Source organism: Mustela lutreola, chromosome 2, assembly GCF_030435805.1.
Source record: "Mustela lutreola isolate mMusLut2 chromosome 2, mMusLut2.pri, whole genome shotgun sequence".
Lineage (NCBI taxonomy): Eukaryota > Metazoa > Chordata > Mammalia > Carnivora > Mustelidae > Mustela > Mustela lutreola.
The window spans coordinates 42926781-42940493 of NC_081291.1; the positions used below are offsets into that span (position 1 = coordinate 42926781).

At 38.3% G+C, this 13713-nt stretch overlaps 1 protein-coding gene and 1 non-coding gene across 19 annotated transcripts in view; one reads left to right on the plus strand and one right to left on the minus strand.

Annotated features, from left to right (window-relative positions):
- CHL1 (cell adhesion molecule L1 like) overlaps nt 1–13713 on the plus strand; it is a 218951-nt gene that overhangs the window by 80294 nt on the left and 124944 nt on the right. The gene's annotated exons all lie outside the window — the stretch shown is intronic.
- Nucleotides 7823–7925, minus strand: LOC131826215 (U6 spliceosomal RNA). Its single transcript, XR_009351475.1, has one exon. It is a non-coding gene; the product is annotated as a U6 spliceosomal RNA (small nuclear RNA).

Here is a 13713-nt window from a genome sequence, read left to right on the forward strand (position 1 = left end):
TTAGCTTGCTTAGAAGACAGTTGGGTTTTATAAAGTTGGTGGTGTATTACAACTAAAGGAATCCAGTGACTCCATTTTCTTTGACCATGAGGTTTAAATTAGAGGCGATAGCAAGAAGAATGGGAGTCCCAAGGGAAACCTCTTGCTTGGAAAGTCTATAGTACAATGATGTGGGAAGGTCTTCCATAGCATCATGGAGGTTAAAGATGATGGACTCTGGTCCAATTCCAGAGTATGTCACTTACCGGCTGTAGACTTGTTAAAATGACCCATCTTCTCCACATTATCTCATCTGAAAGTTGGAGATATTAATAGTACCTATCTTATAGGATTGCTATTATTAAGGTTAAATAAAGTACTTGTAAAGTTCCTAGAGCAGTGCTTGGTACATAGTATTTGTTATATAGTATTTGTTACATATATTATCATTTTAGGAAATTGGTTTCTATATATGCTAAGTGCTTACTGATCTTAAAGAATGTATTGAAGATTGGCTTGAAATTGAAGGGTATTATTTGGTAATTAAGGTATTCACAGTCCTACAATTAAATGTTAATGTCCACATGCTAGAATATAAAGGAATTCTGGAAAAAATTTATGTTGAAAAAAAGCAAAATAAAGAACCAGGAATTAGCTTCTAGTGCCCAGATTGTGAAACCAGAGTTAATGGTCTTTATCTGTATACACACATAACATTAATACACTTAATTTGTCTGTTGGCAGAAGAACATAGCACTGAATCCTGTGTAATTTCTGATTCTCTACCACATTTATAGTTACATGTTCTTTTATCCTTTTCAGGACTAACAATTGCTTGCTTTTCAAGCTGTAATCATTATACTTGTGATTTCTCTTACCTTATACTGTGAAAATTATGCAAAAAAGTTGCAGTCATAACTTGCATTTTGTTTTTATATTAGGAATTCAAAGAAAATAAATACCTTTGTTTATGTGACTTTATTTCTCAATGTGAAATTTGCCTATTTTTCCTCATTTCCTCCTATTATCTTTGGCATGGCATTTGGAATTGATATAGAAAAGGCAATTAACTCAGAAGTCAGTAAAGTAAGCTTGTGACACATTTATTTATTATATGATGCCAATGTTTTGCTTTGCTTTTTTAGCATCTATCTTTTCTCTAACAAAGAGTTTTACAGTTACTGTTTCCAGAATTTACGTTTTTCCATGTAACGTAATTATGAGATTTAGTTGCAGTGTTGGCATTAGTGTTTTATTTTGCATGGTACAGCCATTGCGTGTGTGTGTGTGTGTGTGTGTGTGTGTGCACACGCCTGCGCACTCGTGTGCTGCGAAAAAGCATGTTTGCTCCAGTACTTCCTCAGCTCATGACTGAAACCCTTGTTTTGATTCAAGGAAGAAATAAAGAGCTCTTCAAAATTATAATAATGGATACTTTATTCATCTTCACTGTGGAAATTAGTCCAGGAAGCAAATTAAAGTTATGAGTATCCAAAGCAGTATTTATTTAGCAGTAAGTATTTTTGCTTAGCTGCTACATATTTGAGCCCCACCTTCTATAATTTTAACTTTCTCCACATTTTCTTGGGGAGGGGGGAGGATGGTTTTTCTTATGGCCCTTAGGAGATCCCACTGAAATCATTTACTAGTTCTTGCAGTTCGTCCCACAATCCCCACTGTGCTAAGTGGCAACTATTCTGGAAGCTGTCATGTTTGGAAAATACCATGATACCACGAGTTAATTTCATACCTGTCATGGGATCTTTGCATGAGATCCCAGGGGGCCTTTCAGTGTGTCACAGTACTGCAAGCCATTCGTTAGTTCCTTTCAAAGCAATGACCCATGGCCAAGAGATCTTGTCGCAACACATGGCGACACCTGTCACTGGGTTTTGTGATTGGCATAAAATTAACCTGTTTTCCTCTCTGATTTGCTGCTTTTTTATAAGGCCCATAAAAGGGATGAGACGAAATTGTATTTGGAAGCAATTTATTGTAGCTTTAAGAAACATAATGGTAGATTTGGGATATTGGAGCTAATGAGTAGATAGACCATTCCTTGCAGAGGTACACACACAGTTTTTCAGTCAAGGTAATAGTCTGTGAAGTTCTGAATGGCAGTCTGCAAATTTCAGACAGGAAAACGCTTCAGTATTTGAACTTCATCAAGGATTGGAACAAAGCAAGGAATGATGTTGTTTCAAATCTTGTTGTGGAAGAAAAATCTGGGAGGCTTGGGTTTCAGATATGGGTTTGTCCTTGGTTTTCCATGGTTTCAAGCCATGAGATTCCTCTGATTTATCACTATATATCTCATGCTCAGACCTTACTATTATTATAGAGGCATGCATAAGATGGACCTATAGAATAACAACCTTTTTTAAAAATTTTATTTATTTATTTGATAGAGATCACAAGTAGGCAGTGAGGCAGGCAGTGAGAGGAAGGGAAGCAGGCTCCCTGCTGAGCAGAGAGCTCCATGCAGGGCTTGATCCCAGGACCCTGAGATCACTCCCTGAGCCAAAGGCAGAGATTTTAACCCACTGAGTCACCCAGGTACCCCAGAATAATAACATTTAGAATTATGACAGATACCTGAGAAAAATAGATCCTTAGCAATTTATCAGTTACTTTTAAGAATAAGACAGAAGAAAATAGGCAGCCACTTATCTATGCCTTTCCACCTCAATGAAACAGTAAAACTCTATTGATCAAATAATTTTTCCATGGAGAAAGTATCTGGTTCTATGCATTACCATATTTTTTGATCTAATACATCTTTCATTTCTAAAATGTATAGCTCTTGTCTTTCCCTCTTCTTGATTAAGTTAAGTACTGCTTAGATTCTGTGAGTTTTAATATCCAAATACAATAAAGAACAAAGATGGATTTTAGTCATTTTTTTTTCTTTTTTTTTTCTCTCTACATATTCTTATGTCTAAATGGTGCTGTTCTCCAGTCTGGACTGGTTGCTCTGTATTCTGGAGTAATCAATTTTTCCTGGCATTTCTTAAATGGTCTTTATTATTCAGAGAATTCCCTTTGAAAGTATAAACATTAGTCCTTGTTGTTTGGCCTTAGAAATTGATGGCTGCTGTTCTCAAAGGATGGTGGACTTGGGATGATTGAAAGTGCAGGGCAAAGAGCTGAACTAAAACAATGGAATCAAGAGAAGATGGTACTAGAGACAAAGAGAGAAGAGGACAGCAATTGTGAAGTAATCTGAAGTAGGGATTGGGGATTTAAAGCCTGCTTAGACTTGATTAATAGACGCTGTAAAAATGAAATGCTGAGCCAAGGGGAAAAAAATGCACTTGAAAAGTCGCTTGAAAATGTGTTAATGCCTGTACTTAGCAAGCATTTTTTTTTTTTTAATATGGAGTGTAAAACCATTGCATGAAAATATAGATTTTTTTCCCCCACATTGTCCGGTGGTTTTTTTTTTGTGTGTGTGTGTGTGTGTGTGTGTTGAGTAGGTTTATTTTGGAATAAAATCAAGTTTCTACTAAACAAAAAAGAAAAATAAAGAGATCTATACTGATACTGTATTGGCCTTAAGGCATATCTTTCCTAAGTGAGGATCAAGATAAAATATAAAAATAAAACAACATGTTTAAAAATGTTATTCATAAACTAAAGATATTTATTTTAAAGCTAGAAACAGTGATGGCAGTTTGTACCTAAAGGAATGGGAGATTTTGCAAGCAATGTTCAAGAGACTGCCGTGTTGACATCTTGTATCTGAACCATTTTCCAACAAAATATGTCAAGAAAATTAAAAAGTGGGGCGCCTGGGTGGCTCAGTGGGTTAAAGCCTCTGCCTTCGGCTCAGGTCATGATCCCAGGGTCCTGGGATCGAGCCCCGCATCGGGGGGCTCTCTGCTCAGCGGGGAGCCTGTTTTCCCTCTCTCTGCCTGTCTCTCTGCCTACTTGTGATCTCTCTCTGTCAAATAAATAAATAAAATCTTAAAAAAAAAAGAAAAGAAAAGAAAATTAAAAAGCATTCTTCTTAAAGAAAGAAAGCAATTTGTGACAAATAATTTTATTTTTAAGGGCAAACAGGATTTACAAAATAACTTAAGTAAACATTAAAATGCTGAAACATTTTTATTACTGATAAAGCTGATTTATAACTGCTTCTGGTATGTTTACTACATGTGAGCAGGATCTGACAAAGACGCCTGAATCAGTTTAAAGGTGAGCATTTAAGAAGGGGCACTAGGGTGAAGAGTCAGGAGGTTCTACTACTATAAACCATCACCTTGACTATAATCAAGTAAATCACTCTTTTTCTTATGAGTGTAAATCACTTTTTTTTAATAGGAGGAGGGTAAGGAGATGAACTAGAACTTTTCTTTGTTGGTTGGAGTTTAGTTCAGCAAATGAATTTAATGAGTACTCTTGTCTTATGAGTACTAGAATGGAAACCTCTCCTCCCTGGTTTTATGAGTTAACTATTAGTAAGTTCCCCTGTCAACACACACACACACACACACACACAATTGGCTAGATAATTTTCCAATTAATAATATCACAGTCTCTGGGGCGCCTGGGTGGCTCAGTGGGTTAAGCCTCTGCCTTTGGCTCAGGTCATGATCTCAGGGTCCTGGGATCAAGGCCCGCATTGGGCTCTCTGCTCAGCGGGGAGCCTGCTTCCTCCTCCCTCTCTGCCTGCCTCTCTGCCTACTTGGTCTCTCTCTGTCAAATAAATAAATAAAATCTTTTAAAAATAATATCACAGTCTTTAACCTACTGTTCTCAGCTGGGTTGCTTGTGTGCCCCAACCCCCGAACACCTGACAATGAATAGAGATAGTTTTGATTGTCATGACTTGGGATGATGGGTGCTGCTGACCTCTCCTGGATAGAGGTCAGTGCTCCTCCTAAAAATCCTACAAGGCACAGGAGATCCTCTCACAACAAAAACTTAGTCAGTCTAAAATTTGAATAATGTTCATGGAGAGAAGCTCTGCAATCATTTTAGGTAACTTAATCTCCCCAGTTTCTCAGTGTTTCAGAATTATTCCTTTTTCTACTTTTATACCCCAAGAAATTGCCAAGAAGCTTGGGAATTTCCATGAATCAGGAGTGCAGTGGAAGGAGACTCCTGTGTGAATATTCAGTCTTGTGGTAGCTTGTAGTTCCTTGCTTGCCTTCAGGACAATCCTTGGCCATTTACATTTAATGTCAGTCACCCAGTTATGACCGCCACCTCTCATAGATCGTGGGACTGGTAAAATTGTGATCAGACTGGTTCTTCTGGACTACCAGGGTCCTCCCGTTTTTACTGCCCACTCAAGTCTTGCTCATGCTCTTAGGCCTCTGTCAGTTTTGGCGACATCATCTATCCAACTCATCATTGGAGTCCTGTGATGGTTCATCTTATGGGTCAACTTGTCTGGGCCACGGTGTCCAGATATTTTGTCAAACATTATTCTACATGTTTTTATGGAGATTTTTTTTTAAGATTTTATTTATTTATTTGACAGAGAAGTCACAAGTAGGTATAGAGGCAGATAGAGGGGAAGGGGGAAGCAAGCTCCCTGCTGAGCAGAGAGCCTGATGCAGGGCTCGATCCCAGGACCCTGAGCTCATGACCCACGTGGAAGGCAGAAGCTTAACCCATTGAGCCACCCAGGCATCCTCTGTGAAGCTATAATTTTGGATGAGATTAACTTTTAGATTACTGATTTAAAGCAGATTTCCCTCTGTGATATGCGTGGGCCTCATCCAATTAGGTAAGGCCCTAAGAGAACAGAGTCTAACTTTCCCGAGGAAGAAGAAATATTCCAGTGGACTGCCTTTGGAATGAAATTGTCATTCTTCCCTGATTCTCCAGCCTGCTAGTCTACCCTGCAGATTTTGGATTTAACAAGTCTCCACAGTTGTGCGAGATAATTCCTTAAGAGAAGCAAGACACCTCTTTCTCAAGGCTGCGTATATAGTGCAGTTGGTTGGGTGTCTGCCTTCGGTTCAGGTTATGATGCCAGGGTCCTGGGATCGAGTCCCATGTTAGGATCCGTGCTCTTCGGGGAGCCTGCTTCTCCCTCTTCTTCTGCTACTCCCCATGCTTGTGCTCTCTGTCAAATAAATAAAATAAAAAAATAAAATAAGAAAGAAAGAAACCTCTTTGTGTCTCCCTGCGTGTGTGTGTGTATGTGTGTGTGCACATTCATGTACAGATAGATATAGACACACACACACACACACACACTGTTGTTTCTGTGGAAAATTCTTACTAATAAAGGTCTGTTTCATCTTGGTACAGTGGCCCTGTGGCTTTTATCTTGAACAATTCCTGTGCTCTCCCACAGAAGTCCATGGAAACTTCTGGACCTCTCTAAGGCTCCCATTTCTTTGTTGATCTTCTGCATAGTTGTTCTGTCTATTATTGAAACAAGGTATTGGTCTTCAACTGTTATTGTTGAATTGCCTCTCTCTCCCTTCATTTTTTTCAGTTTTTGTTTTGTGTATTTGGGAGCTATGTTTTTAGGTAAATTTGTTTATAATCATTGTATCTTCGTGACTTTTTACCATTATAAAATGTCCCTTGTTGTCTCTAGTAACTTTTTTTTTCTTAAAGTCTGTTTTGTCTATGATAGTATAGCCACCCAAGATCTGTTTTGGTTATTTCTTCCAAGGCATACATATTTTTTTCTATCCTTTTACATTTATCCTGTAAATATCTTTGAACCCAAGTTTTTTACTTTAAGGCAGCACCTATTTGGGCCGTATTTAAACTATTCTAGCAATCTCTTTAATGTAATTATTGATGTGATAGAATTGATATCTATTATTTTTCTTTTTTCCTTACATGTCTATATTTTTGTTTTTCTGTTACTGTCTTTCATTTTAAATATTTTTCTAGTATATCATTTTATAGCTCTTGTTTCTTTTTCTGTTATTAAATTTTTTTGTTAGTTGTTATGCTGAGGATTACAATTAGCATCTCACCTAAAATAATCTAGTCCCTATATATACTAACTTAACTGAATAGTATATGGAAACTTTTTTCTTTTCTTTCTTTTTTTTTAAAAGATTTTATTTATTCAGGTGTGCCTGGGTGGCTCAGTGGGTTAGGGCCTCTGCCTTCGGCTCGGGTCGTGATCCCGGGGTCCTGGGATCGAGCCCCGTGTTGGGCTCTCTGCTCGGCGGGGAGCCTGCTTCCCACTCTCTCTATGCCTGCTTGTCTGCCTACTTGTGATCTCTGGCTGTCAAATGAATAAATAAAATCTTTTATTTTTAAAGATTTTACTTATTTATTTGACAGAGAGAGAGAGAGACAATGAGAGAGGGAACACAAGCTGGGGAAGCAGAAGAGGGAGAAGCAGGCCCTCATTGAGCAGGGAGCCAGGTGCGAGGCTTGATGCAGGGCTTGATCCCAGGACCCCAGAACCACGGCCCAAGCTGAAGGCAGACGCCCAACAACTGAACCACACAGGCGCCCCCTAGAAACTTTTTTTTCCAGTATATCCATTGCCTCCTGTCTTTTGTACTGCTATTGTCATACAAATTGTATCTTTATGCCATTGTTTTTCATCATATAGGATAAGAAGAGAGTTACAAGAAATGCATATAATGTCTTTTATATTTTTGTTTATTAGGGTTCTTTATTTGTGTGTGTGTGTGTGTGTGTGTAGATTTCAGGTGAATGTCTAGTTTTCTCTCATTTCAGGTTGAAGGCTTTACTTTAATGTTTTTTGTAGGGCAGATATGCTAGCAACAAATTCCTTTGATTTTTGCTTATCTGGGTATGTATTAATTTTTCCTTAATTTTAAAGGATAGTTTTGCAAGACATAGAAATCTTGGTTGACCACTAGCACTTTGAATATGTTATTCTACTGAAAAAATGGAAGACTTTATGGATTTGCATGTCCTCCTTATATAGAGGCCATGGTATTCTTCTCTACATCATTCCGATTTTAGTATATGTGCTAGTAAAGCAAGGATTTTGGATCCCTCCATACTACAATAGAAATGAGGAAAATTCAGAAGAAGCAACCCCTGTCCTCCTCAATATAACTCCTGCCTTTGCTGTTTTTCCCCTATTTCATTGCACACACTGCATTCATGGAATATAGCACCTCTTCTAAAAACACAAGATTTTTTCCCCCCCATCCATTGATCTAAGGGATTAGTCCCACTATTTAGGGCTTCTGAGTGTTTTCTAACCGGCTCTGCTCAAACTCTCTTGATTTCAGTTTTCTTCTTCTTCCCATACTCTAATAACATTCCTTCCACATAGTTAATACAGATCTCACTTGATAAGTGATTTTCATTTATGGAAAGGAGACACATGCCTTTTATTTGAAGGAAGGCATTATTATATTTATTTCATAGCACACTTAACTAAACCCTGGTGACTAGTTCTCACTTATAGCCATTCTGTTCACAGATGTCATTAGCATTAAGGAGAGCCTGTGATGTAATGAGCACTGGGTGTTACATACAACTGATGAATCTCTGAACTCTACCTCTGAAACTAATAATACACTATATGTTAATTAATTGAATTTAAATAAAAAGAACACAAATATCATTAGCATTTAATGCCAAAATTACCACTCTCTCCCACTCTCTCCCCAATGTTAATTGTATCTTATTACATAGTCCAATATTTTATTATTTAAAAAGAATGGAGGCGGGACGCCTGGGTGGCTCAGTTCGTTAGGCTGCTGCCCTCGGCTCAGGTCCTAATCCCGGGGTCCTGGAATTGAGTTCCGCATTGGGCTCCTTGCTCAGCAGGGAGCCTGCTTCTCTCTCTGCCTCTGCCTGCCTCTTTGCCTATTTGTATTCTCTCTCTCTCTCTCTGACAAATAAATAAATAAAATCTTTAAAAAAAAATTAAAAGAACAAGGGTGCCTGGGTGGTTCAGTTGGTTAAGCATCTTGCCTTTGGCTCAGGTCATGATCCCAGGATGGAGGTCCACATCTGGCTCTGTGCTCAGCTGGGGAGCCGGCTTCTCCCTCTCCCTCCGCCTTCCACTCCCCCTGCTTGTGTGCTCTCGCTCTGTGTCAAATAAATAAATAAAATCTTGAAAAAAAATCAAATAAAAAATAAAAAGTAACAATTCTGTGGGTACATGATTAGATGATAGCAAGAGGATAAGTTTCCTGCAATTAGCCATCATATGGTTTTAGTCTTACACAGTGTTGGGATTATCTTTCTACTTATGTATGCACATATCTGTCTATGAAGTATCCATTCATCTATCCTTCCATCTAGCAGTCTAGCCAGCCAATCATGTATTAGTCAATCTTTATAATACATTTATAACATGTCTTTTTCCTCAAAGGAATTCAATATTAGCATGTGGTAGTTGTGTAAGAAATAAATAGGTATTAAATACATATGAGGAGTGAAAAATAGTAGAAAGCGGTGGCATTATTAAATGTCGGACTGGATAATTCCTCTTCTTTAGGAGATGATCCTGTGCAATGTTGGAGCCTTAGCAGCAGGATCCCTGACCTCCCAATGGATGCCTGTATTACCTTCCCAGTTGCGACACCCACAGAACATCTCCAGACATTGAGAAATACCCCGTAGAGGGAAAATCCCTCCCTCCCTCATCTGGTTGAGAATTACTGGTAGAAAAGCATTCCTCCCCCCTGCCCCCTTTTTTTTTTATCATAATACACATCTTCATATTCATAAAAATTACTGTTTTACAGTGACTAAGGATGGGGCTTATTATTTCATAAATTAATGTATTTACATCTGTGCTTTCCAGGTCTTCACTCGTTCACTCATTGATTGATCTACTCATATCATTCAGTAAACATTTATTATATACCTATTATGTGCCAGGTACTTTACCGGTTTACGGGTTACATTATGGAAATATAAGCCCCTGTGGGGCATACCAATTTTGGAAATAACCAGAGAGGGTGGGAGGAGTTCAAATAGCTAAATAGAAGATATCACTAGTAAGTGTTTGGTTGATTATCACACACACAGTTGTAGGGGAGTGACTGGGGTTACACTGCATTAGTGGACTAGCAAGGACTGTGAGGTGGCATTTCAGGTGAGCACTGAGTAGTAAGAGGACATCAAAGCAAGGAAGTGAATGAATTATTTATTAATGTTGACTTATTTTTTATGGCAAACAGACTTTATTATGAATGTGAAGAGATGAGCATTTTTTGGCATATTGATGTACTTATCTACCGTCTGTATGTGAACAAGACTGAGGTGTTTGTGTAGAAATCATTAGGAATTGTTCCCAACTAATTGCAAAGTCCAGCAAATATTTTAATGAGAGTATATAGTTCTATCAATGTAATGTTTTCATTGCTTTAAGGATACCATGACAAGCGGACCATAAAAACCAAATGTGAGATATGCAGGCCTTTAAATATCCCATGTGTCAAGAACTAGGAGTTATTAAGAGAACACAACAAATATCATTTCTACCTTCACAACTTGTCACTGAGGAGTTGGGCATGACCGGAAAAAGCTACTCAAAGGAAAATCCTGACCTGAAATCAATATTTAAAAGAAAGATGGGAAATGATTTTTATCTTAAGAATATCTCCTCTTAGGTGCCTGGGTGGCTCAGTGGGTTAAGCCTCTGCCTTCGGCTCAGGTCATGATCTCGGGTCCTGGGATGGACTCACATTGGGCTCTCTGTTCAGCGGGGAGCCTGCTTCCCTCTCTCTCTTTGCCTGCCTCTCTGCCTACTTGTGATCTCTCTTTCTCTCTGTCAAATAAATAAATAAAATATTAAAAAAATATATCTCCTTTTAGGGCACCTAGGCGGCTCAGTTGGTTAAGTGTGCAACTCTCCGTTTCAACTCAGATTGTGATCTCATGGGGTTTGGGATCAAGCCCTACTTTGGGCTCCATGCTCAGCTCAAAATATGATTCAGATTCTCTCCCTGTGTGCCTCCGCCTGCCCCCACTCACATGTGCGGACACTCACTTGCTCACTCTCCCAAATAAATTAAAATAAAACAATGTCTCCTCTCTCTAACTTCAGTAGACTCAAAGACATTACTCAGTCCTTTCTATTTTTTCTATAATTTTGAATTAGATTGAGACACCCATTTTAAGGTGGGTGTAACAATATGGATAATTATATGCATTTGTGGTAAAAAACCTATAAACTTCTGAGTATGTAGATTCATTTATAATTTCATTGGTAGAAGGTAATGAAATTAAATATAAAATACTACAGGAGCTATGCTGTCATTCTTTGACCAATCACAACAATACAGGTTGCTTTTTATGCTCATGAATGTTTTCTGTATACGTAAAAATCCTGGGTAAACCATTTGGCATATACTTGGATTTTAAAAGCAGATTTACGTATCGGAAGTAAAAGTCTGTTTACAAGGATGATTGAAAAATTAATTAGAATAAGGGTTTCGTTATCAGGTCTTCACCTTTTATGCTAGATTCTGGATCAAGTCAAAGCTGCAGCTGTAAGTCACACATGTTGTTGAAAGGCAGAGTTCTATAAAAGGAAAGAGATGAATTACAAAAGAAGGTAGTTCTCTCATTTGATGAAGACATCATTACAGCTGTGTGAGTTGGGCATTCCAGTGAACTTTGAAAAAGCCCACCATCTTCTCTACAAATATCATTGGCCTTTAAAAAGTAGTGTCACCAGAGAAGCCAAAGTAGGTTTTTATACTGCTGTGAAGTAATCAAGTACAAAGTTCAGCACAGTGAGATGAATACAGGGAGCCAGACTAGGTAATGATTTCCATTCTTTCCTTAATATTCCTTTCTACCATAGTTGAACATCTCCAAGGTCCAACTGTACTCTGGAATACAAGCCTGACTCCCCCACAGCAATGTAATCTTGGACAGATCATCTACCCTCTACCTCAGTTTACTCAGCTGTAAAATGTGGATAATAACCCTTGTCTTCTATGGTTGTTGTAAGGATTAAATGCAATATTATATGTAACATACATAGTACATAACCATTGCTTAATGAATCAACTGATTCAATTATCATCAATTGTTCTGATTAGCGATTTTTATCAGCAGTTTTTATTCCCTCCAAAAGTAGCTTAAAAACAATTACAACAACAAAACCCTCAGGGTTTTCCCATAGCTTCTGTCATTGCTGCTAATTATGAACAAATTGTGACTCTGCCTTGGTGCTTGAGGTAGGAAAGAAAAACAGTTGCCATGTGGCGCCTGGGACACTTAAGCGTTAAAGCCTCTGCCTTCAGTTCAGGTCATGATCCCGGGGTCCTGGGATCCAACCCTGCATCAGGCTCCCTGCTCTGTGGGAAGCCAGCTTGTCCTTCTCCTACTCCTCCTGCTTGTGTTCCCCCCTCTCTCTGTCTGTCAGATAAATAAATGGAATATTAAAAAAACGAAACCAAAAAAACAGTTGCCATGAGAGGGGAGCCATGTTTCCAGTCTTGTGATGCTATCATTCAGCTCTCCCCAGTATGGTTATTTCCGGTAGTTTTTTTTCCCCACTTTTATAAGGGAATGTAATTAGAATAAACAACAAAGTTTATAGTGGAAATAATTTATAGAATTCATCACCCCCTTTTTCGTAATTCTGGTTCCAGCTTAGATATTTCCGTCTAAGGGAGGCCTTCCTGAGTCCCCTTTCTGAGATAGCCATGCACACCCAGTGCTGGCTATAGCATCCAGTTGGTCTCCTGCTTGGCAGTTAACACAATTGCTTTTTTTTTTTTTTTTTAATTTACCTTTCCTTTTTCCCCATCATTGAAATGTAAATTTTAATAGGTCAGTGACGAAGTCTATCTTGTTCCTCACTCTGGTCCTGGACACATATAGCCTCTCAGTGTATAGTAGATGTTGATGATCTCTTTTTTTTCCTTCAAATCATAATTCTTCCCTGGCAGATTTACGTCTTGGATTATGTTCTCATGTTCTCTTGATATACTTGTGGAAGCTACTAAAGACAGATGTTGTGGTAGTAATTTGTTGTAATGGGGAGGTGCTTCGGGAATAGTGAAGGAGCCATCTCTTGGTGATCTTAGAATCAATCCTAAAATTTCATCTACAGAGATTCTAATTGCCAGTCTTTGATTTGATATAATTAACGCTTTAGATTACATTTATAATACATGGAACTAACTGGATTTAATAAGAATCTTTATTGGTGTCTTTTAGCTGGCTTTTTTTCCCCCCAACTTGGATTCTGACTGAATTATCTCCTCCTTAGTATAGAGAACAAAACAAACTAAATTAAGGTGCTCAAGTACATACATTTAGCACAATTTATGCATTTTCCAACAGAAAGTTGGTAACTACTTCAAGATTTAACCTTCATTTTCCATTACTAGGTAATGGTTTATCTAGTATCTCCTTTCCCTAAGTCTAATCATCATGTTTGATTCTTGGGAATTTTTGGTGCCAAACATATATAGAATTTACATACACAATTTATATATATACACAAATATCAGTTTACTTACACACTTATATAGTTTACGATACAGCCATAAGGTAATTAGCAGTTGGTTACAGTTTGCTGCTAATGAGGTCAAGGGTATAGATTTACTGTTCCTTAGAGTCTGTTTTTTGGCTCAGTTCCATTTCTACAGATTTTTACCCTGACCCCTGGGCTGCTGATTCATAAATGCTGTCTGTCACTGGAGGAGGCCATGTAGGGGTGTGAGTGGTTCCCTGATAGCCCCGCACCTCTACTGGTCAAGGCTCTCAGCATTTTTCTGACACATGGCACGTGTGTGGTGTGTTATCTTCCTATTCTCTTTATGTCAGGCTTTGTCCACAGGG